This window comes from Lontra canadensis, unplaced genomic scaffold (assembly GCF_010015895.1).
Source record: "Lontra canadensis isolate GAN:19392208 unplaced genomic scaffold, GSC_riverotter_1.0 scaffold125, whole genome shotgun sequence".
NCBI lineage: Eukaryota > Metazoa > Chordata > Mammalia > Carnivora > Mustelidae > Lontra > Lontra canadensis.
In genome coordinates this window covers 4866543-4889058 of record NW_022631119.1, presented here as the reverse complement: position 1 = coordinate 4889058, position 22516 = coordinate 4866543, and the positions used below count along the sequence as shown (strand labels likewise).

At 53.2% G+C, this 22516-nt stretch overlaps 1 protein-coding gene across 2 annotated transcripts in view; it reads right to left on the bottom strand.

The window, feature by feature from the left end:
- PAK4 (p21 (RAC1) activated kinase 4) overlaps positions 1-14580 on the bottom strand; it is a 41616-nt gene extending 27036 nt beyond the window's left edge. The window contains exon 1 of one of the 2 annotated variants that reach the window (XM_032841784.1): positions 14419-14580. The gene's annotated coding sequence lies outside the window, so the exon portion shown is untranslated. The remainder of the gene's footprint in view (positions 1-14418) is intronic. The other variant, XM_032841786.1, reaches the window with a different exon arrangement.
- Positions 14581-22516: the final 7936 nt, after the last annotated feature.

Below are 22516 nucleotides of genomic sequence, written 5' to 3'. Positions count from 1 at the left end.
GGAAGCAGGCGGTCCTGGAGCCCTCCAACGTGGCCACAGCCCCATGCCTCTCCACATCCTGGGCACTCTTGTGTCCTGTGGGAACCACACTCCTCAAGGAGCCCATCTGGCCACAGGAACATACCCGTCCATGGTGTCTCCCTGCCCTGACCTGCTCTGGGGCCCCAGCAGCCCACCACACAGAGTGGAAGGAGTTATTTAAGATTTAAAGTGTCCCCACGGTAGGGGCGGCCCCTGGCTGGCTCGGCTGGGCCAGACGCTGGAGACACAGGTCGGTGGCGAGACCAGCTACAAAGCGTTCCGTGCGGGCACAGTGCTGGCACCAAACAAGGCAGTGAGCAGGGGGCTGTGAACACCCCCATGTGGCAGGGGAGGAGACCAAGGTTCAGCGAGGGCAGGTGCCGGCCCCAGGTCACACAGTGTGTAGTGGAGCCAGCAGTCCGTGGTAGGTCGGACCTGGACCCAAGTCCGCTCACTTAACCATGTTCCTGTCTCAGTTGTCCATGCGCTCCAGGATTGTACTCTGCGCTCGCTGTGTGCCAGGCAGAGTTTTAGGCACCAGGGACAGATCAGTAAAGGAGACAGTGGCTCCTCAGAGCTGACATTCCCATGGGGGAGATGAGACAATACACAAGTCAACAGAAGGGTGTGCAACCAGAGGGAGAGGACAGAGAGCACTGGAAGGGCCCCGAGGGCTGTGAGGAAGCCGTGTGGTGAGCCAGGGAAGCATGATCAGGGCAGAGGGAAGGGCCGCCGCAAAGCCCCAAGGACTGAAGCAGGCCTGACACGTGCCAGAATATGCAAGCAGCCAGCGTGGCCAGGAGGGAGGCTAGGAGGGGAAAGTGGTGGAGCTGAGGTCAAAAGAGGCCTGTGCTAAATGTGGGAACAGCGCGCGCCACTCATCACGCCCTTTTCTGTCCGGTCTCCGTCTGCTGGAGTCCTGACCACAGCCCTCCGAGGGAGGTGCTGCCCCCATCACTGTCCGGAGGGGAAGTGGGTGGGGCAGGGGAAAGCTCCCCAGGGCAGCTCCGGTGGCCAAAGACACAGCCCTGGCAGAGGAGCAGCTCTGTCCTGCAGGATAACCACCAGGCCAGCTGAAGCTGCTGGAGTCAAGGATGGGGTGGCTGAGGGGCGGGGGCGCTCGAGGCTGAGGGCCCATGATCCCAGCAAAGTAGGAGCCCAAAGCCATGTACTCCTATGACAGACGGTTCTTGGAAGCTGGAGGCTGACACTCCACCCGTGCCTCCCGGGTGCCCCCGCAGTTCCCGACCCTCGGTCCTCAAGCCCCTGCTGCTCAGTCTGGTACCAGTCTGACCACAAGCAAGGGAAGCATTTTTCCCCACCTACTGAATTTTTTAAATTTAATGGAATTTACTTTATTTGATCTTACTTTATATTTATTTTTTTCAGTAATCTCAACACCCCACGTGGGGCTCGAACTCACAACCCCAAGAGCAAGAGTAGCATGCTTCACCAACAGAGCCAGCCAGGTACTGCCTACATTTATTTCAAAAGTGACCCAGATACTAATGTTGACCTGAGGTTCATACACACAGCACCACCCGTAAAAGAAACAGCACCTGAATATGATCGAGCTTCCAGACCTGAGTCCCTGTGTAGGAAACACGGGGGACAGAGGAACAAGTTGAATGACACCACAAGGATTCACTGCCTGGATCCTGACCATGGAAAAGTCAAGGGGACAAAGTATAAGGGTCTTAGGTGGATACACAAGGCGAAAAGCAAGCACACAGAAAAACAGACACAAGAAATCCTACAGAAGACTTATGGGACCTGTCAACTAGAAACGCCCGGCACAGACCTTGTCTAGATTCCAAAACAAAAAAGCAGGCTGAAAAAGGATGATAAGATAACTGGGGAAACTGACAATCTTAAGGAATCACAAGTTCTTTTTTTCCCGTGACAACAGTATTGTGGGGTTTCTTTATTTAGACTTTAATCTCTTACAGAAGAAAAATCTGAAAAATTTATGGCTCAAGTACGTGATGTATGGGAATTGTTCTGAAATAATCAGGGAGGTGGGGCTTGGGTTATAGACGAAAAAGCCTGGTCATCGGTGCTGACTGCGGGACACTGGGGACAGGGATGGGGATGGGGACACAGACGTGGGGAAGGCATGAGACCATTCTCCCAAGCATGAATGAACACTTCCATTTATACAAACGTTTTCAACATTTTGCGAAAGGAAATGTGACCTAATTCTAGCAGCGAAGAGTTATGGATCACTCACAGGGTGAACCTTGGTTATTGAATCCGAACATGGGTCCTGCTCTAATAACGAACAGTGATCATGGTCAAGGTGACCATAATGACATAATGATGGCAGCAGCACTGTGCTGAGCGTCACACACGCCACTGACTCACTCATTCCTCCCAGTGACCCCGGGAGGCAGCAGGAACCCGTGGGAACCAATGCTGAGAAATGTGGGGCCCCAGGCCTGGCCCGAGGTCAGAGAAGGCGCTCTGTCAGAGCTGGAGAGGCCCCGATGGGCAGCCTTTGTCCCCGAGCGGGTGTGGGAGGGGAGGCCAGTGAGCCCTGCGAGCAGGGACGCGGGGACGACCAGGAGCCCCGGCCTCACTCCCCCTCGTTCCCACAGTATCGGCTCCAGCAATGCAATATTCACATCTCAGCGTGCGCCTCCGCCAAGATTAAATGCTCAGCCACCCCACGGGAGCCTGAGATGGTGACTGGTCACAGATGACACCAGCAGACTTTTGGGCCCACGGAAGGATCTTGGGTCACAGGATCTGTCACGTCAGGGTCTGCCTGCATGGACAGTCCTCCCTCAAGGTCGCAAAGCTGGCCCCTGTGCCCCCAAATGTCAGTGGGAGGTGTGCCCCCGCCCCCACTCCAGGTGACACCGGCATCCTTCCCACCCCTCCCCACCCCCCACCCCCTGTCCTGGGGTCTGTGGGAACCATCCCCTTCTGTGGCTACAGTGGGATCCTGGCTAACAGGGGAAGGGGGGCGGGGACGGAGGGAGCAGGAGAGAAGCAGAAGTTGAGGGCAGGGGAAAAAGGGAGAGAGACAAAAGGCAGAGACATGGAAAGAGAGAGGAGGAGAGGAGGGAGACAGAGAAGGCGGCCCACTGGGAACCTGGAGGACCCAGGGGCGGCAGACAGGACAGCGGCAGAGGCTGCGCGGCTCCTGGAAGCTTCTGGGCCCCAGCTGCCTTTTCTGCAACGCCACCATGTGCTTGTGGTGGTGATGTGGCTCAGTCACACTATGTCAGAAGCCTCAAAAAGTACCCCAAACGTTGTGAAAGTGAATGTATATGCTGGTTTTAGAGGCCAGGGGCTCTCATCCCAGCTAGTCACACAGGAAGCCTAAAAAAAAAAACTAAAAAAACCCAAAACCCCTGATCGATGCTCAGGGCCTACAGCCAGAGACTAGGCTTCAAATGGTCTAGGCTTGGGGTTCTGTATGACGGTCCCCACCACGGGGAGGTGCAGGGGCCCCTCTGCCTGCCCACCCTCCCCCACCTCGGGCCACCAGGAGTCTGGGGCCTGCTGAGGAATCCAAGGAATGAAGCCTGGGCCTGGCACAGCCATCTCTGGGTCCCCTCCCCCTTCGCAAACTCCCAGGAGCCCATCCTGTGTCTGGTCCAGGCGGAAGCCTGCCCTGGGAAGGCATCAGCTGGCTGAGGTCTCCCAGTCCTGAATCCCCACTCCCAGCCTTTCCCTCCAAGTGCCAGTCCTTCTCCTCTTGGGTCCCCTCCACCTCAAATGCTGGACCACAGCGCCCTGCCCAGGGGTCCCCTTCACTGAGTGCTTATCAGTGGTGGAGTGAGTGACCCTGACAGCCCACAAGGAGCCCGCAGAGCTTACCACCTGCTCCGGTGGGCAGGGGTGACCCAAGAAGGCTTCCCAGAGGAGGTGACCCTTAGGTCAAGATGGAAACACGAGAGGAGAGCACTTAAAGGTCAGCGAGGCTAAAGTGCAAACAGACCAGGGCAGGGCCGGGTCCAGCAGGGGAGGAACCAGGTTTGGGTCCTCTCCCCAGGCAGTGGGGAACACAGGAGGATTTCAAGCAGAGAAGGGGCCCCCACCCTGCATGCGCTGACTCCGGCCACACATGCTGCCCTCTACCCTTCTTCTTTCACGGGGATGGAGAACACCAGCTGGCCCACTGGAAAGTGCCAGGGGATTCCCCAGGTCCTGCCACCCCCGCGGTGTAGGGCCCTGGCCCTGGCTCCTCCCTGCCACGCTGTGGGGAGACCCCACCAGAGTTGCTTCCCGCAGCCCTGAGCCTGTTCCCCAATAATTAAACCGTAAGCTGATTAGTCAAGGAAAACCTTTAATTAGCCCTTGAAATCATTCAGGAAAATTACAACCTCCTCTCTGGGCACCCTGCCCACCCTCTGCCAGGGACCAGGAGTTGTGCCAAGGAGGAAGCAGAGTTGGGGCGGGGGAGGGTAGGGGGCTCCTGCCCCTCATCTGAGCCTCACCCGGCAAAGGCAACCCAGGGAGCAAGGCACCTTGTGAGAAGAGAAGGCACAGACTCCCGCCCCTGGCCACGTCACAAACTACCTCAGAATAAAGCCACTAAGCCACCAACAAGTGGGCAAGGAAGATGCTGGAAAAGTGTGGCACTCTCCTGAGACATCAGAGAAGACAAATAAATGGAGAGATGGACCATGTCCATCGACCGGGAGACTCAATGTTGCATCTGGGCGCATGACGAGATACATGTCTAATGTTGAAGTAGAACTGAAACAGCCAAGAATGGCCGGGACACTCGGGAAGAAGAACAAGCAGGAGTGCTTGCCCTCCCCAAGATCAAAGCTTCTTATCAAGGACAGAAGTGAGAGCGGGGTGGTAGTACGCGGAACATGCCCGAAGAGAAAGAGAAATGGACGGGGCATCCGGCACCAGAACCATTTACACAGACATGGGATCTATGATAAGGGTGGCCACGGAGAAAAGTCAGTCTGTTTTCATTACGTGGTCCTTGAATGACTGGGGATCCAGGTGACAAATATGAAATTGGATGCCTACCTCACACCACACACACACACACACACACACACACCACACACACACACACACACACACTATTCTAGAACAAAGAAAGGTAAGAGGCAGAATTATAAACCTCTACAGGATATGAGTGATATATTTGACCACATTAAAATTAAATGCTTCTATTCATCAAAAGCCACCATAAAGGAACTGAAAAGACGAGCAGCAGACAGGGAGAATGACAGCAACTTTGAAACAAAGGCTCTCACGCAGAACCTAGGATTTAACTCGAAGTAACAAGTAAAAATGCAGACAGCCCGATGGGAAATAGGCAAGTGACTTGAACGCGCTCTCAGGGCTATCATCTTTGGGAGGAGCTCCAGATGTTCCGGGAAGACAGGGGAAAAGCTGCTCCACATGACAGTGACCAACCGGCCACTAGTGAAGTGCAAATGGCATCCTGAGGAGATCGGGCCAGATCTGCTCTCACCAGGCCTGGCTAGCACTCACCACTCACCACGGGTGCTACCGTTCCCCGTCTGTGAAATGGGCTGAATGCTCAAAGCCCCCTTCTGGGATCCCAGGTGGGACTGGGCAGACGCAGGGGAGCGCTATGCGGGGCACTGGGCCTGGCAAGGTACAAACCTTCCACTAGTTTTCCCTACTAATCAGCCTAAGGAATAATCACTCCCCAGGCCCAAGGTCATTTCAGGTCTTCCCCTTCCTCGGAGCAGGGATGCCCCAGAAGGCCGAGAGTCCAGGAGACAGACACCAAATGGGTAGCAACTGGATCTGTTTACCCAACAACCGCTGTGTCCCCGGAGGCCACGAAGGACCAGGCACTCTGGAGTGTGCGTAGGAGAAAAACGAAAACAATCACGTTCATGTTTATACCGCAGGCCCTGGTGTAAGTATGTTAGGAGCAGAGCTTTAGAGATGCCCTAGAACACTGGAGTGGCCTCGATTCTAGAGAAGGACAAGCAAGACGTGGAGAGGCCCCAAGCGGCTGTCTGCGTTCAAATCCAGACCGCAGAACCACAGAGTCAAGGGCGATGCTAGCTACCCTTCAGTTCTGCAGAGGCCCCTGCGCTCTCCCCTCCCCTCCCTCAGCCAACTCCTGCTCACCCTTCCAGTGGCATTCCTCCTCACTCGGGGCAGGTCCCCCACCATGCACCGCGGCAGCAACACTCAGGGCTTATCACGGGCTCATTCATACCCCCTTCCCATCACGTTCAGTCTGCCAGTGTTTACTGGGCTATCCTGGAGCACACAGATCAAGCTGAGGTTATAGCAAGGGACACAGTAAGGGTCCCCCCTACCCACCATCCCATGAAGCCAAGTTATGAGGGGCAGGGATGACAAGAAGCCAACTGATCCACAAATCATAACATGATGTAAGTAGCAATGGTAAGAGCCACAACGAAAGTCAAGCCCGGGAAGGTAGAAAAGGGAGAGTGACCAGTCCCAGACCAAGTAGCATGAACCAAAGGCCCTGAGGCAGGCCCCAGCCTGGAATGTTCCAAGAACAGCATGGCAGGAGAGGAGGGGAAGCTGGCAGAAAAGCTGGGCCAGGATCTAATGACCCATCCCTGAGGGAGATGAAGCGACAGGAGGGTCCCAGCAGGGCAGCGATGCGATCTGACCCCAGCTCCCTCTGGCTTCATGTGAGGACAGACTGCAGGCGGGGGTGGGGGGGGGGGGGGGGGGGGGGGGGGAGGGGGTGAGTGGGGAGGCAGTCCAGGCTGGACAGACAGGAGGCTGGCTTAAGCAGTGGCTGCCACCAGAGGAGCTCTGCAGGTAGAGCAGGTGGCTTTCCTGACATGGTGGCTGAGAAAGAAGAGGATAAGAGGAGTCAGGATGCCATGGGACTGCAGGCCCCATCGAGAGGATGGATGGTGCCTGTTAATGAGAAAGGGTCACCGGCAGTGGGGGAGATGGGGGCTTGGGAGTCCGGCTCATTTTACCTGTCTGCGTGTGGATCTGGGAGCAGGGTCTCGGTGTCCTGCCTGATAGAGTTCACAGAAGGCCACCTGCGCGCCCCGCCCCGGCTTCCCTGGAGAATTCCCTGGAGAAATGTATGCACGCACGCCCCGAACGCCCTGACGTTCAAGGACACTGACACCCGCACAGCAGGAGACAGAGAGATCAGCTCTGGGTTGTTTTCACACTAGAAGAGTACACAGCAACGAGGGGGGACAGACTACGGACACCCTCGGCCACGTGGTTGGACCCCGCAGACTAGGGATCAAAGAAGGCAGCCATTTCTGTGAAGTTCAAAAGCAGGCAAGGTGGCATTCTGTAATCCAGGGATGCACGCCTGGCAGGGACTCTCCAGAAAGTCAGGGACACGGTGACCCCCAAGGTCAGGGTCGTGATCACTACTGGGGCCGAGATCAAGAGGGTGGTGGGGAGGGGGGATGCGACTCCCAGGGTGCAGTGTTCGCTCTTCCCCTAAGCGTGGCGAGTGTTTGTTCATCGCACCCTGATGTTAAACCGACAAGTGCACTCAGGCCCATTTCTGGAGGCACGTTACACTTTGCAGTTATTAAAGGTTTCAAAGTAGAAGAATCATCAGTGTACACAACCATATATACACAATAGGGTATCTCAGAGTCAGATCATCCGGGGGGGAGGCTGCCCGTGGAAGATTCACAGGAGGACTAGGCTGTGGAGGCCCTGGTGGGGCACAGAGGAGGGGAACCTAGGGAGAGAGGAGGCAGAAGTGCCTGGGGGTCCTCCCTGGGGGAGATATGCTGAACCGCCTGTCCTTCCCCCATGTCCTACTTTCTCCCTCTTCCTCACGAGGGCAGGACAGAGAGGGGAGTGAGGAGTGAGGGGGGCAGGAGGGGAGGGGGAGGAGGGCCCTTCCCATCCTGTGGGAGTGGCTGAAACCAGCCTGGGGAAGCCCGCTGGAAGTACAATGGCCCTCTATCGGGAGTTTCCAGGGCCAGGCAGGCCACCTGGGGTTGGGGGCTGGGAGGGCCTTAGAGGGAGCTCTCTGTCCTGGGACCCAGCCTTGACGCCCCCACCAGTCAGGTGCTCTCCACCAAAGCCCGGAAGGAAGACAATGGGGGACATGGGGAGGGAGAGCCTTCTAATTCCTAGTTTGGGAGTGGCAGAGGGAGTGACCCCAGGCAAGTCTCCCAGGGTGGCAATCTCCCCCCACCCCAACGAAAGAGGAATCATAGTAACACATACATTCTGGGGTGCTGGGAGGATCCGATCAGTTAGCTCACAGGAGGTGGCCTGTTAAATGCTACGACACAGAATAAGGCAGTGTCAGCACTTACTATGCATTTTGCCTGAAGATGATGCCATATAGCCTCAAAACCACCCTGAGAAGGCACCATTAGCATCTCCATCCTGTGGATGAGGACACCAGAGCACAGAGCAGTGACCTGACTGGTCTGGAGCCACACAGCTGGCCTCAGAACCCAGCGCAAGGCCTCCATGGTGTCACACAGGTTAGGAACCCCAGGCTGGAGCCCGGCGGGCCTGGGTCCCAGGCCTGGATCCCAGGCCTGGATCTGCCCCTTGTTGGCTGAGGGGCTTCCAGCCCGTTCCCTGGTTTCCCCTTCTTGGGGCAAGTACAAATCCCACAGATGGCCAGCTCCGGGTAAAGGAAGCCCAGGGGGCTTTCCACACCACAAAGATGCTCCACTTCCCCACTGGGAGAACCTGACGTGGCCAGCAAAGGCCAAGGTGCAAACATGGGAAGTCGGGCTCCATCTGGGTAGAAACAAAAGGGGGCAGAGCGCGGGGACAAACAGAAATGAGGGGCCGGGAACAACGGCTGTCTTGGGGAAGAGATGTCCTTGTCTCTGGATACTACCCTTCTGTGCTGTGCACAATTATTATTTAGGGGACAAGGTAATGCACGCGCACAGAGCAAAAATGTGCCTTCCTGAAATGAAAATGCTGGGAAAGAGAAATGAGGTTAATAACACCTCCTCCTCAGGGTCTCTGGGCAGAGCCGCCGAGCTGATGCTCACGGGGCACACAGCCCGTGCCTGGCAGGCCGTGAGCCGCGGGTGAGTACAGTATCACCAGAGGCTGGGTACTGGCGAAGGGGAGGTTGCAGCCCAGAGGGGATATGGCATGAGAAAACGGAAATTGTTAAAATTGTTGAATTATTAAATTGTTACCACAAGCTTACTGTGTGCCAGGTGACTCGGGGGAGCTCTTCCCCGCACGATCTAAGATCCTCCGGACGGCCCATTTAACAGGTAAGGAATGTAAGCCCACGGAGGTTCTGGTTCTTCCCCCATGGACCTCAGCTAGTGGGTTGGGGACAAGAGTGGGCTGCGTGGCCCCTGCAGAGAAGTCACCACTGCCCCTGAGGATGGCGGCAGCACCCAGGGAAAGGCAGGGCAGGACTAGAGGGCCCCAGGAGACAGGCTGCTGTAAGTGGTGGCTTCCGTCACATCTGCCATTGCCGGCTCCCCCTGGGACCTGGGAAAGCTCCCCTCTGACCCTTCTTGCCCGCCCCCCCCAACACCTTCCTCTGGGCCAGGCATCTGGCAGAAAACAAGCCCCAGCCCCGGAAAGGGTGGCGGGGGTGGGAAGGGTCCCATTTCCCCCGCTGTGACTTGGAAGGAGGCTGTTTCCTGCTGGCAGCATCTGTGGCCTCCTGGCTTGGGTGATGGGACAAACAGCTGGTGGGGACACCCCGACCGGCGTCTGGCCAGGAAGTCTGGTTTACTGTGAGCCAGCCGGACAAGGAGGGGTGAGGCTGTGGGGAAGAAAGTGAAGGGGTTTTTTTTGGGGGGGGGGGGGGGGGGGGGACCCAGCGCCCAGAAACACCCCAGGTTGACCAGACCTCCAAGGAGCTTCTGTCTAAAAGAGGAGCCTGGGTCAGAACCAACTGGACAGGAAGTGGCCTTGTCTTATCCAAACTATTTCCAAATCACTGGGGGGCAGCCACCACAGGTGGTGACTCTAGAGTCCGAAAGCCTGGAGTTTAAGTCCTACCTCTCCTGCTCGCCTGCTGTGTAACCTTAGACGCGTCACATACCTCTGTGGGTCTCAGTTTTCTCATCTCTGAAATGGGGATAACAACAGTACCCACCTTGTAGGTTGTTGTGGAGATCAAATGGGTTAATACAGGTAAAGCTGGGGCACCTGGGTGGCTCAGCTGGTTAAGCGTCCCACTCCTGACTGTGGCGGAGGTCATGATCTCAGGGTTGTGAGGTCGAGCCCCATTGCTGGGCTCTGCACTGGGCATGGAGCCTGCTTGAGATGCTCTCTGTCCTTCTGCCCCTCACCCCCATGTACACGCGTGCAGGCTCTCTCTCAAATAAAAATAATAAAATCTTAAAAAAAAAAAAAATCTATCGGTTAAGACCTCACAATCCTGGCAGCACACAGATCCGTTTTCCATCACTGCCCCCCTCATCCTATCCACCTTCATCTCCTGCTTGGACCGCTGGGGCAGCCTCCATGTGGGTCTCCTTGCTGCTGCCCCCATGATCCGCTCTCCACATGGCAACATGGGTGATCCTCATGAAAGGGAAACTAGATGTTGCTGAAAGCCTTCCAGTGACTCCCCATTATACACGGAACGCAATCCACGCTCCTTACCTCAGCCTGTCAGCCTTTGGCCTATCTGCCACATCTTCCCCACCTTCCCGACCTCGCTGCCTACTCTGCCACACGGGCCTCCTTGATAGTACTTGACCATCCCAAGCTCAATTGGACCTCAGGACCTTTGCATTTCCCATACCCACTACCTGCTCTATTCTTTCCACCTCCTTTTCTTAGGCCTGGCTCACTGCTGGGCTGTCATTGTCTCAGGACGGGTCCATCGCCTTTGTATATTAAAATCCATGCAGGCAGGGCTGGGGCTGTGTGGGTCACCCATGGGACCAGTGGTCACACACGAAAAGAGTATAACAAGACTCTGCCGCTCCTTTTCCACATTCCACCTCCTTCCTGCCCCCTTCCTGAGGAGGTTCAAGCCCAGGCCCACCAAGGAGCTTCTGACTTGGTCAGGGGTGGGGTGGGCCTCGGTACATGGTTCAAGTCAGTACAGTTTCCTTATCCACTGTCAGCACTGAGAGATGCCTCCCAAGGAAAGCTGGGTCAAAGCTGTGGTCACTGTCCTGCATGTCCTTGAGGGCAAAAGCCTGGGTGTGGGGGCTCTGTGGGTGTCAGGTCCCCGCCAAGCCCAACACGTGAACCATCTTCCCAGTCGTTCCCAGCCAGTCTGGAGGGGCCACAAGCCCACCAACTCGTGGCTGAGTAGACCACTTCAGCAAGGCCTACGGATTTGCCCCAAATCAGGACATGGAGTGAGGGGAGCCCTGGAGCCTTGTGGGACAGCAGACTGGTACCACTGCCTAGGAGAACAATCTGGAAGGCACGGCATGTCCACAGTGAGCCACATGCCCAAGACAGACTCTGGCCACAGTATACAACGAGACACGCTCTAGAATGTTCAATGTGGCCTTATCACAGTGTCCCAATGGGAAACCACCCCAATGTCCACCAACAGGTGACCAGGTAAGTCCTATGTGGCAAAAGCACAAGAAGACATACTCATAGCAGAGACACTGAATTCTAGAGCAACACACAAGTCCTCGCAGAGAGAAATGCAAACTCGAATGCTGAGCGGAAAAGGGCAAGTCATCTCCCAAGACACCGCTTCCATCAGCCGTCAAACTGTCGAACAGCGGTGGTCCCGCCTGGCTGGCTCCCCAGAACCACGAACCATGTACTGAGGCCCGCCCCACCCCCAACCAAGTCAGAAGCTCCCTAGCGGGCCTGGGCTGGAGCAGTTTTGAAAGTTTTGACAGCAGCGGGGAGCCGGGACTGAGAGCTGCGGCTCTATCATTTGTGAATGAATTCAGAGATCGTAATGGTAGGAAGACCTGCAGAGAGACAGACACACCAAATCCAAATCCAGCACCGGGGCAAGCAGGCAGGGAGCGGGGCCTTGAACGCCATCCAGACCCTGAGTCCCATCCCAGGCCAGATGCTGGAGGCGTAGGGGGGGTGGTTCTGTTCACTGAAGGCTTTACTTTTCCCCCGATCTAAAATGTATCCTAAGGAACAAAAGCAGCAAGTAAGAAAGCACTTGCCTGAGGTCCCACGGCTGGGGACAGGGCAGGGACCTGAGTTCGGGTCTCCGACGGCAAAGCCGTAGCTGTGCTTATCTGCGCCAAGCCCGGGATGCTAAGCAAGCTGGCACCATGAGGAGGAGGCTGGGCTGGCCTCAGAGAACTGCCTGGCAGTGTGCCCACCCGGTGACCCTGCCAGAGGCGGCAGGGGGTGGCGCAGCTGCCTGGGAGAGCCAGGAGGCAGGTGGAGAGGGGCCCTCCTCCATCTCTGAGGTCTTCCCCAGGGGGCAGGACTAATGCCAACATAGCACAGAGCGGGGGCCAGGTCTGGGGTCACGCGCTTTCTGCTTTGTGCCCTCCCGGCCATCCCATGAGGTGGTCACTGTCATATCCATTTCACAGAGGAAGAAATGGAGGCCCAGGAAGTAAAGAAACTGGCCCATGGTCACACGGCCCCGGAGTGACGGAGCTGGGTCTAAACCAGTCCCTAGCGCTGCCCCACCAATACGGGCAGCTACCCCTCAGCTCCGGCTCCCAGGCCCTCCCCACCCCCAGGCCGGGCACCCTAGGGGTCCATAAGTAGCTGCGGATCACTGGCTAGGGGTCTGGTTCCAGTCTGCTCCCACCAAGGGACGCCAAGAGCCCCTGGAAGTCAGGCAGCTCTGTGTCTTGTCTGCTGCCGGAGTCTCAGTGCCCAGCCCAGTGTCCAACATTCAACCACCAAACACCCTCCACTGGCCCCACAGTGCTCCAGGGGGAATTTGGGGAAGAAATAACATGGAGAAATTCCTGCCATATGGGGCCCACATTCTTGGGGAGGGGGGAGGCGGACAACACATGACAAACAAGGTAAGCACAAGGGCCTGGGGAGAAAACCAGACAGGGAGATAAAGAGTGTGTGAGGGACAGTGAGAGGCAGGTGATGCTAGAAGTGCTGCACGTGGGTGATGGTGAGTATGGGGCTGGGGCCAGGGAGAGGATTCCAGGCAGAGGCAATAGGAAGGTCAAAGACCTAGAGGGTGGCATATGCCTGCAGAGTTGAAGAACAGCAAACAGGCCGGTGGGGCTGGAACTTGAGAAGAGACAAGGAGAGCTGTAGGAAATGAGGTGGGAACGATCTGGGACCACCAGGAGAGACTGGGGTCTTAAGTACAGAGAACACTGGGCTTTGTACTGGATCCCACTCAGGGACACGCTTCCCAGTCAGAAGCCCATCAGACTCACTTGGACTCTGGGCCACCCACAAACACCCTACTCCCATGGGTCCATGAGAACGTCTCTTCCCAGATCACACCCTTCCATGGAGCCCAAAGACAATCCATTCCAGTCCAGGGAGTGGCTCGGCCTTGCCCAGGCCCCTGCTTCCAGGAACAGATCTTCCAGTCTACAGTGTAACAACTGGGGGTTAGAAGCTCGGGAATCTGTCAGACCCAGCTTGGAAACTGCCCATGTTACTCTGCAGTTGGACCTGAGCCTCAGTTTTCCTGTCTGTGAAGTGGGTCTACCCAGTACCCACTTCACAAACTTGTGGTATAATGAAACAGAGCGCTGAGTGCAACGTTAGCCCTCGTTAAATATTAGCCAGAATTGTGATTATTTGAGGGGCAGTAGAACATAGTACGTCTCTGGGACCAGAACTTGAGTCTAAATCCCAACCCCACAACTTACTCATTAGATGATCCTGGGCCAACACCATAAGGTTGCAATGAAGATTAAATATATGTAAAGCATTGAAATGACCTGACACATAGTGATTTATGAGTGTTTGCCATTATTTTCACTATTTGTGGGAGGGGGCTCCCCTTTGCCCGGCCAAGAAGCACCCTGATCTCTCTTGGGCATCCCTCCCGTCTTCAGCAGCAAAGCCTCCCGCTAGGGTTTTAACTATTGACCCCTCAGGTATAATATCCGTCAGATTGGGACCTTTGCCCCTTTGGCCACGCCCCACATCTGATCCCTTCAAAAGGTACACCCCCCAGCCCCAAATCTCATGCATCTGCTCCGCTGGCTGCCGCCGGTAAACCTCCAAACCACCGCCCCCACGACTGCGATCTCCGACTCTAGGAAGCGCACCCTCCCTTCAAATGATTAATTTTGACCCCCATTTTCTGACACTCGCCCCGACCCCCTCGAACGGGCCCCACTTCAAATTTCGAACTTTGTGGTCCCCTTCGCCACGCCCCCCTTCGCTAGTATTACCTCCGGATCTCCCCTACACCACCTTCCCCAGCAGCACTGACCCCTGACCTCTCCGAGGCGACCCTTCCCTCTTCGAGTGAACTTTGACCCCACCGGCCCCGCCCCCTACTTGCGTGAACGCTCTCCCACCGCCGTCTCCCAACCCTCCCCAATCCCCTGGCCAGACCGGTGATCCTACCGGCTCGGCGCTGCAGTCGCTCGCGGCCTAGCTGCTTGACCGGGAATTCCAAACCCTCACACCACCCTCAGCTCTCTTGCGCCGCCGCCACCGCGGCCACTGCCGCCGCCATGTTAAATCCCCAACGAACATCCGGGGCTTTCCCCCCTCGCCGCCCACCAGTCCCCATAGCAACGGGGCTGACCGGGCAGGGGGCAGGGCCCGCTCAGGGGCGGAGCTGGGCCATTGGCAGAGCCCGCTCCAGCCTCTGATTGGCGCAGATTGCCCAATCGGAGACCTTCGGGCAGAAAATGCCAAGCGGGGATTGGAAAATTTGGAAAGGGTGCGGGGGGTGGGGGGCTGGCTCCCCGCCCAATCGGGTTCTTAAAGGGGAAATGACTGTCCTCGTGTAGGAGTCCCACCTTACCCCAAAACGAGTTTGTGGGATACGTGCCGCACACCTGGCCAAATGCTTTCTTTGCATTGTCTCACTAAATACTCACTAAAATTCTATCGTATTATCAATACCCACTTTACAGATAAAGGAACTGAGGCTCAAAGGCATGAACTAGCTGCCTCAGGATTACAGGAAGTCGAAAATGAGTTTTGAACGACAGTCTGAGTCCAGGAACTTGACCTGGAACCAAGACACTATTTGATCTTAATCTTTTCTGTAAGTTTTTAAAAAGTAATTAATCCGTTAAAAAAAAAAAAAAAAAAGGAAACAACAACAAAATCCATAAATGAAACCCGGACATCCTCTCCTTTGATTTCACTCACTGGGTCCCAGCTACCTTGCTCTTCCAGAAAAAATATCCGGAGCGCTCCCTCTTCTTAAGGTCTCTGGCTGTTCTTTCTGTCTGGGACAGACTCTTCCTCCAGGTATCCTGAGGGCTCCCTCCCCTCCCTCGGGGTTTTACTCAAATAGCACCTTAACAGTGAGTTTATTCCTTCCCCCTCTAACTAAAGCGGCAAACATCCCTCTTGGAAGCTACTAACTCCCCCCACCCCTTATCGTTTTTTTCATATTTTCCTGCTCTGATCACCTTCTAACAAACGAGATGATTAGCTCATTGTAATTTGTTTTTTGGTTGTTTCCTCTACAGAAATGTCAGCTCCATGAGAGCATGGGTTTTTGTCTGTCTTGTTCACCGTGCGTGCCCAGTGCCCTTGCACTACTGGCATGTAGATGGCCAACTAACATTTGTTGGATGGATGGTTGGGATGAGTCCTAATTCCACCCGTTCAAAGATACTGTTAAGTGCTAAGTGCATCCCCCCCACCCCATGCCGCTCCCCAGCACAGTGTCTAAGACATAGTAGCCATTTAATTAATGTCTGGGGAAGCAATGAATGAATGAGTGATGAGTCATTTTTCTCCTGTACATTTACCTACCTCTTTTGTTTTTTAACAGATGGGCACACATTTATAAAGAATTTTGCATGTTTCTAAAAACAAGGTCAGAAATCTCACCAGTATCCCTGCACGTCATTGTCTTCAAGAACATTAGTTTTCACGGCTGCATAGATGCCATTCTATCAATGAACTCTAGTTTGTTTAACTACCCTTTCTTATTGACCATCTAAGCTGTGATAAATATTTTGCTATTATAAATAATACCTCCCCCCGCCCCACAAATTCAAGCAGTTAAATATTTGTGCACACCTCTAATTATTTTCTTTAAATAGATTACCACAAATGGAACTGCTGGGTCAAAGGAAATGGGTATATGTGTACAACTTTAAGATTTAATAATAGTAACAGTTCCCATGCAGGGAGCTAAGCTGTGTAATTTTAACAACAAGGGCTATGATTATTCCGCTTCGCAGAGGAAACCAAAGCTTAGAGAAGTAACTTTATTTGCTCAAGGCGCCCAAGCTAATAGGGCAGAGCCGGGGCTCATCCCCAGTTTTGACTCCCAGGCAAGGCTCTCGCTAACTGCCCTCTGCTGCCTCCCAGCGGCCTGGGATGCACATTGCCCAATTGTGCTACGCGGATCCAGTTCACACTCCCCACCTTTCGGGGGAACATGCACTTTAAAGTATCTTCGCCAGCATTAAACGTTCTTGTTTTTGTGCTCTTTTGAAATCCGTATGCCTCGCAGATTCTTGTTGGTTTAAAAAGCAACTCTAGTAGATGAGATGACAGCACTTTATTCGGGTCGTGGTGATGGGAGGAGGGCCAGGAGACACCCAGGCACCCTAGGAATTGTTCTTTAGTAATTATTTTTTTAAAGATCTTATTTATCTACTTGGGAGAGAGAGAGAGAGCATGAGAGGGGAGGTGACTCCCCACGGGGATGGGAGCCCGATGCGGGACTCGATACAGGATTTCCGGGATCAGGACCTGAGCTGAAGGCAGTCGCTTAAGCAACGGAGCCACCCAGGCGCCCACCCCTCGGACTTGTTCTTAAAGGGGAAAAAAAAAGACAACGGTGTAAGCCTATAGGTGAACAATACGGGTTTGAACGCCATCAGTCCTCTAGTAAACAGATATTTTTCAGTAAATTCAGTACAGTACTATAAGTGTATTTTCTCTTCTCCATGATCTTTCTTTAATAACATCTTTTCTCCAGGTTACTTTATTGTAAGAATACAGTCTGTAATACATATAACATATGAAATATGCATTATCTACTATTTATGTTACTGGTTAGACTTATGGCCACACAAGGCTATGAGTAGCTAAGTTTTAAGGGAATCAAAAGTTTAAAATATTTATGTATTTTATTTTAGAGAGAGAGAGAGAGCTCGAGCATGGGCGGGGGCAGACGAAGAGGGAAAAAGAAAATCTCAAGGAGACTCCCCACTGTCACGGAGCCAGAAGCTGCTAGGTCCCACAACCCTGAGACCATGACCCGAGTCTACATCAAGAGTCAGGAGGCCTCAACTGACTGAGCCACCCCTCTACAACCTCATTTAATCCCCACAATCACCCCACGTACTACTGTTAGTCCCCTTCTGCAAGTGTGCAAAGAGAGAAACAGAGAGGTTAAGTAACTTCTCCAGAGTCACACAGGCAGCCTGGCTTCAAGGTCTAGGCTTCTAACCATTTCTCTTCTTTTTGAGAGAACAAATGCTTGGGAGATAGCCAATAAACACATGAATAAATAAGATAAGGTGATGACAGAGCTCAAGTCTGTCACAGAATGCAGCTATGCAGCCGTAGAAAGAATGCAGAAGACACAGGACCCAGCACCCAGCGATCCCACTCCTAGGTATTTACTCCAGAGAAATGAAAACATATATTCCCACCATGACCTGTACAGGAGTGTCCATAAAGCTTGTTTTTTTTTAGTTTTGGGGTTTTGTGTGGGTGTGGGTGGGTGGGTGTGGTTTTTTGTTTGTTTTGTTTTTTGTTTTTTGTGGGGTTTTTTTGCCACAGCACTTTTTTTCACAATCACCAGAAGCTGGAAACAACCAAAATGTCCATCAACTAGTGAAGAGATAAATAGATAGCAGTATATGCATTCCAGGGAACACTACTTGGCATAAAAAGGAAGGAATTCTTGATAAGCTGGGCCTCATGGATGGATTGCAAATGTATTAGACTGCAGGAAAGAAGCCAGTCTCCTGTGGTTCCGTTCCTAGCATTCTGGGAAAGGTAAATGTAATCTATGGTGACAGAGGGCAGATTAGTTGTTGCCTGAAGCTGGGGGACAGAGAGGAAGGTGCACTGCAAAGGGACAGTAGGGAAACTTGGGTGGTGGAAATGTTCCATGTCTTGACTGTGGTTGTGGTTGTGGTTTCGTGGGAATATACATGGGTCAAGACTCATGAAATTATACACTTCAAAAGGGTCCAGGTAATTGTATTAAATGGAGTTATATTTAAAAGTTTTTAATGGGGCACCTGGGTGGCTCAGTGGGTTAAAGCCTCTGCCTCTCTGCCTACTTGTGATCTCTGTCTGTCAAAGAAATAAATCCTTTAAAAAATAAAAATATATATCTTTTTATTTGAGAGAGAGCAGGGGGAAGGGGCAGAGGGAGAGGGAGAAGCAGAATTCCCACAGAGCAGGAGCCTGACTCATCTGGATCTTGGGACCCTGGGATCAGGACCTGAGCTGAAGGCAGATGCTCAACCAACTAATGCACCCAGATGCCCCAACTTAAAAGTTTTTTAAATGCAGTAGAATGAATATGGACTTTAGTTAATAATACTCTATCAATATTGGTTCATTAGCTGTGAGAAATGTACCAGGTTTAGGTAAGATTTTAATAATAAGGGAGACTGGGTATGGAGTTTTTGAGAAGTCTGTACTGTCTTTGCAATTCTTCTGGAAATTCCCAACTGTCAACTGAAGTTTACTTTTATTTATTTATTTTTTAAGATGTTATTTATTTATTTGACAGAGAGAGATCACAAGCAGGCAAAGAGGCAGGCAGAGAGAGAGAGAAGGAAGGGAGCCTGCTGCGGAACTTGATCCCAGGATCTTGAGATCATGACCGAACCCAAGGCAGAGGCTCAACCCAATGAAGGCACCCTGAAGTTTACTTTTAAAAATGGAAAAAAGAGAGAGAGAAAGAGACCAGAGAAGATATTATGCCAATGTTAATGTATACGGGAAAGAAAAAGCAAGGTACAAACCTACCCATACCATATGATAGTATTTTCATTAAAAAAAAAAAAAAAAGAAAGAAATCGGGATATGAGGGAAAAAAGGAAAATGTTGAAAGTTACAAGCTGTTAGGAATGGCACAGCCAGGAAATTTCTGGTTCTACTTTTCTACTTTATCCTTTATTGCATGGTTTGAATTTCTTCTTCTTTTTTTAAGATTTTATTTATTTATTTATTTAGAGCGCAAGAGAAGGTAGGAGGGGCAGAGGGAGAGAGAGAGAATCTTAAGCAGGCTCCATGCTGGGGCTTGATCTCAGGACCCTGAATCATGACCTGAGCTGAAACTAAGAGTCGTACACTTACCCCAGCTGAGCCACTGAGGCGCCCCTGAGTTTCTTTTTTTAAAAAGAATTTATTTTTAAGTAATCTCTACACCCAACGTGGGGCTCAAACCTACAACCCCGAGATCAAGAGTTGTACACTCCACTGCCCAAGCCAGCCAGGCACCCCTGATCTTTTTTTTTTTTTTTAAACAATGAGTGTGTTACTTTCTCCACTGAAGTAAAAGGACAATATTGTTATTTTTTTTTTAATTTGCTGAAAAGCAGCAGCAGAGATCTGGAGAGAGGATGGGGGAGGAGGACTGAGAGGATGCACCTCTGCCCAGGGAGTAGGGATGCCAAGTAACAGAGGTCTGCCGAAGAACTCAAAGAACGTCCTGTCTTCCTCAGGCATGTGCGCAGGACTCAGAAAGGAACTTTTTGTCCTTTCTGTGTCCTCATCTCCTCCACATCCTGTCTTGCTCATTCCTACAGTTACAACAAAAATTTAGGCAATGAAAATACAGGATGCCCAGCTAGTGTTGAATTTCAGATAAACCTCAAGTCATTTTTTAGTATAGGCATGTCCCCACGCAATATTTGGGACATATTTAGACTAAACATTTATATACTGTATCTGAAATTCAAATGTAATTGGGCATTGTATTTTATCTGGTAATCCTTCTCAATCCACACCAGTCACTCTGGCCTCTTGGCGGTCTCTGAGACACGCAGTCTCAGTCCTGCCTCAGGGCCTTTGCACCTGCTGGTTTCCCTACCTGGATCACTCTTAGAGGTCTTTTTTTTGACCAGCAACCTGCCCTTTGGCGTAAATGTTACCTCCTCCGAGAGGCCCTTCCTTGGCGCCATACTGATAGCACCCTTTGCCTTCCCACCTTGAATTCCCTCTGCATTTTCTCCACACTTCTGATCACCACCCGGGATTCTCGGGTGATAGTATTTTTGTTTTCACTGTTCCTTCTCTGTCTCCCCCAGTAGAATGTCAGCCTCACAAAGGCCAAAATGTCATCTTGGCCACCACAGTACCTACAACAGTTGGATCACAGTTGGGTGCCTTGTTCTTTCCTGGTTCTTACCTGCTGCCAGCAAAACCCGTTTCTGGCTGATCTGAGCAATGAAGGATTTCAGTAAAAAAATATTTGTTAATGAATGAATCCTGAGACCCACAGCTCCCCGCTTCTGGTCTCTCCATAGACCCCCAAACGGCCTCCCAGGCCATCCCAGGGACCCTGCTGCCCCTCCCAGGAGCAGTCACACCAGCCTACTAGCCATCTGTGTAGGCTTCTAAAGCCTTGCTTGGCTCTGCCTCCCAGAAGCTGTACGGTCTTCAGTCCAGCAACCTGTCACTTCCTGAGCCTGTCACGCATCATAGGTGTTGCAGTCGGCTGGACATGTCTGTCTCCTGCGTGCTCAGCAGGGGGAGCCCCAAGGGCTGGGCCTTTATCTGATTCACCCAAATTACTGTCATTCCTACTTTTTCTGACCTGCTCCTTTGACGCTGGTGCTGTTTTAAGCATTTTGTCGGAATTTCTCCCGCCTCCCCTCATCCATTCAACCAGTGTTTATTGGGCAACCACTATGTTCTGGGTTCTGGAACTAGGGGCTAAACAGAACCGGCAAAACACCCAGGAACCCCTGCACCCCCAGAGCTCACTTACTGATGGAGGAGATACAGAATACATCATGAAACATGTCTTTTCTTAGCAGGCCACACGTGGAAGTGACCTGAAGGAAAATAAAGCAGGGAAAGGCCATGGGAGGTCGGGGGTGGGGTGCTATTTCAAACGGGTTGGTCAGGGGAGGGCTCCCTGCGGAGGCTTGGAGGAGGGAGGGAGAGAGCCGTGCAGGTACCCAGAGGCAGTGTCCCAGGCAGAGGAAACAGCCAGTTGTCTGATACCATTGAGGCCAGTGTGGCTGGAGCAGAGTGGGCAGAGACAAGTAGTGGGAGATGAGGACAGGGAGGTGACAGGGGCAGATCCTGTGGGGTGGGCTGCAGGGAAGACGCTGGCTGTGTCCCCAGGGGAGATGCAGCCGCAGGAAAGCTGAGGCAGAAGAGGGACATGATCTGACACAGGTGTCCACCAGTCCCTTGGGCTACATGTAGAGAGCAGACTGGGGATGGGGGGGAAAGGGGAGAGGGGCGCAGAAGGGACACCAGGTAGGAGGCCAGGGACAGATGGACAGGACCAGGGTAGGAGGCCTTGGAGATGGGAGAAGGGGACAGCTTCTAGATAGACTTTACAAAGTCAACAGAATTTGCTAGCTGATTAAATGCAGGATGTGAGCAAAAGAAGAGTCAAGGACAACATCAAGGCTTTCAGCTTCATTTAATCCCAAGGCCATGCCATAAAGGATGATCCGAAAGGATCATTCTTTTGTGACAGATGATGAAACTGACATTCAGAGCAGGCCGCCAACTCCACATCCCACAGTAAGTGGCAGAGCTGAGATTCAAACCCCATTTCTGTCCAGCCCCAGTGCCAGGCCTTTGCTCTCTGTGGACCCCCTCCCCCTGGCCCAGGCTTGTTCGCAGCCTCCCCTGGCCTGGGAGGGAACGCGCCAGGTGCACGTGGGGACCAGCTCAGGCTTTGGCTGCAGTGAGCGATGCATGACTCTGCGGCTGGCGACCTCACGGGCTGGGTGCCTCCCTCAGTGGCATGCCCTCATTGCCTGTCACCTGAGTTGGGTAACCACGTTGCTCTGCTCGCCCGTGAACTCCTACAGGGCCTGGCTAGGGCTGATTCATCGCTGTCCCTGGCGTGTCCCTGGCCTTGTCCAGCCAGCACGTGGCATGTGGTGGCCTTCATTAAGGCAACAAGTATTCATGAAGTGACTATCTTGTGCTGGGCTGAGCTGGGGTGAGCCCTGGACCCCGCCCTCCTGGGGCTGACAGTCCAGTGGGGGAGACAAAGCCACCCCAGACAGTGCCGGCCCAGGGCAGGGCTGGGATGAGTGGGCACGGGCCAGCCACCCAGCCTGAGAAGGGGTCTAGGAGGGGTTGGTGGAGGGGACAGACCCACAAATGGACAAGTTGGCCCTGGTCTCCTCCTGCACAGACCCTTAGCTCCAGGGCGCAGGCTGACCACAGACAAGCATAAATCAGTAAGAGGATTCCAGGAAGCTAAGAACTAGAAGTGACGTAAAGCGGGACGGGACAGAATGAGGGCAGCTCTCCTTGGTGGGGCTGTCAGGAAAAGCTGAGACCTCAGGCTGAGAAGGTG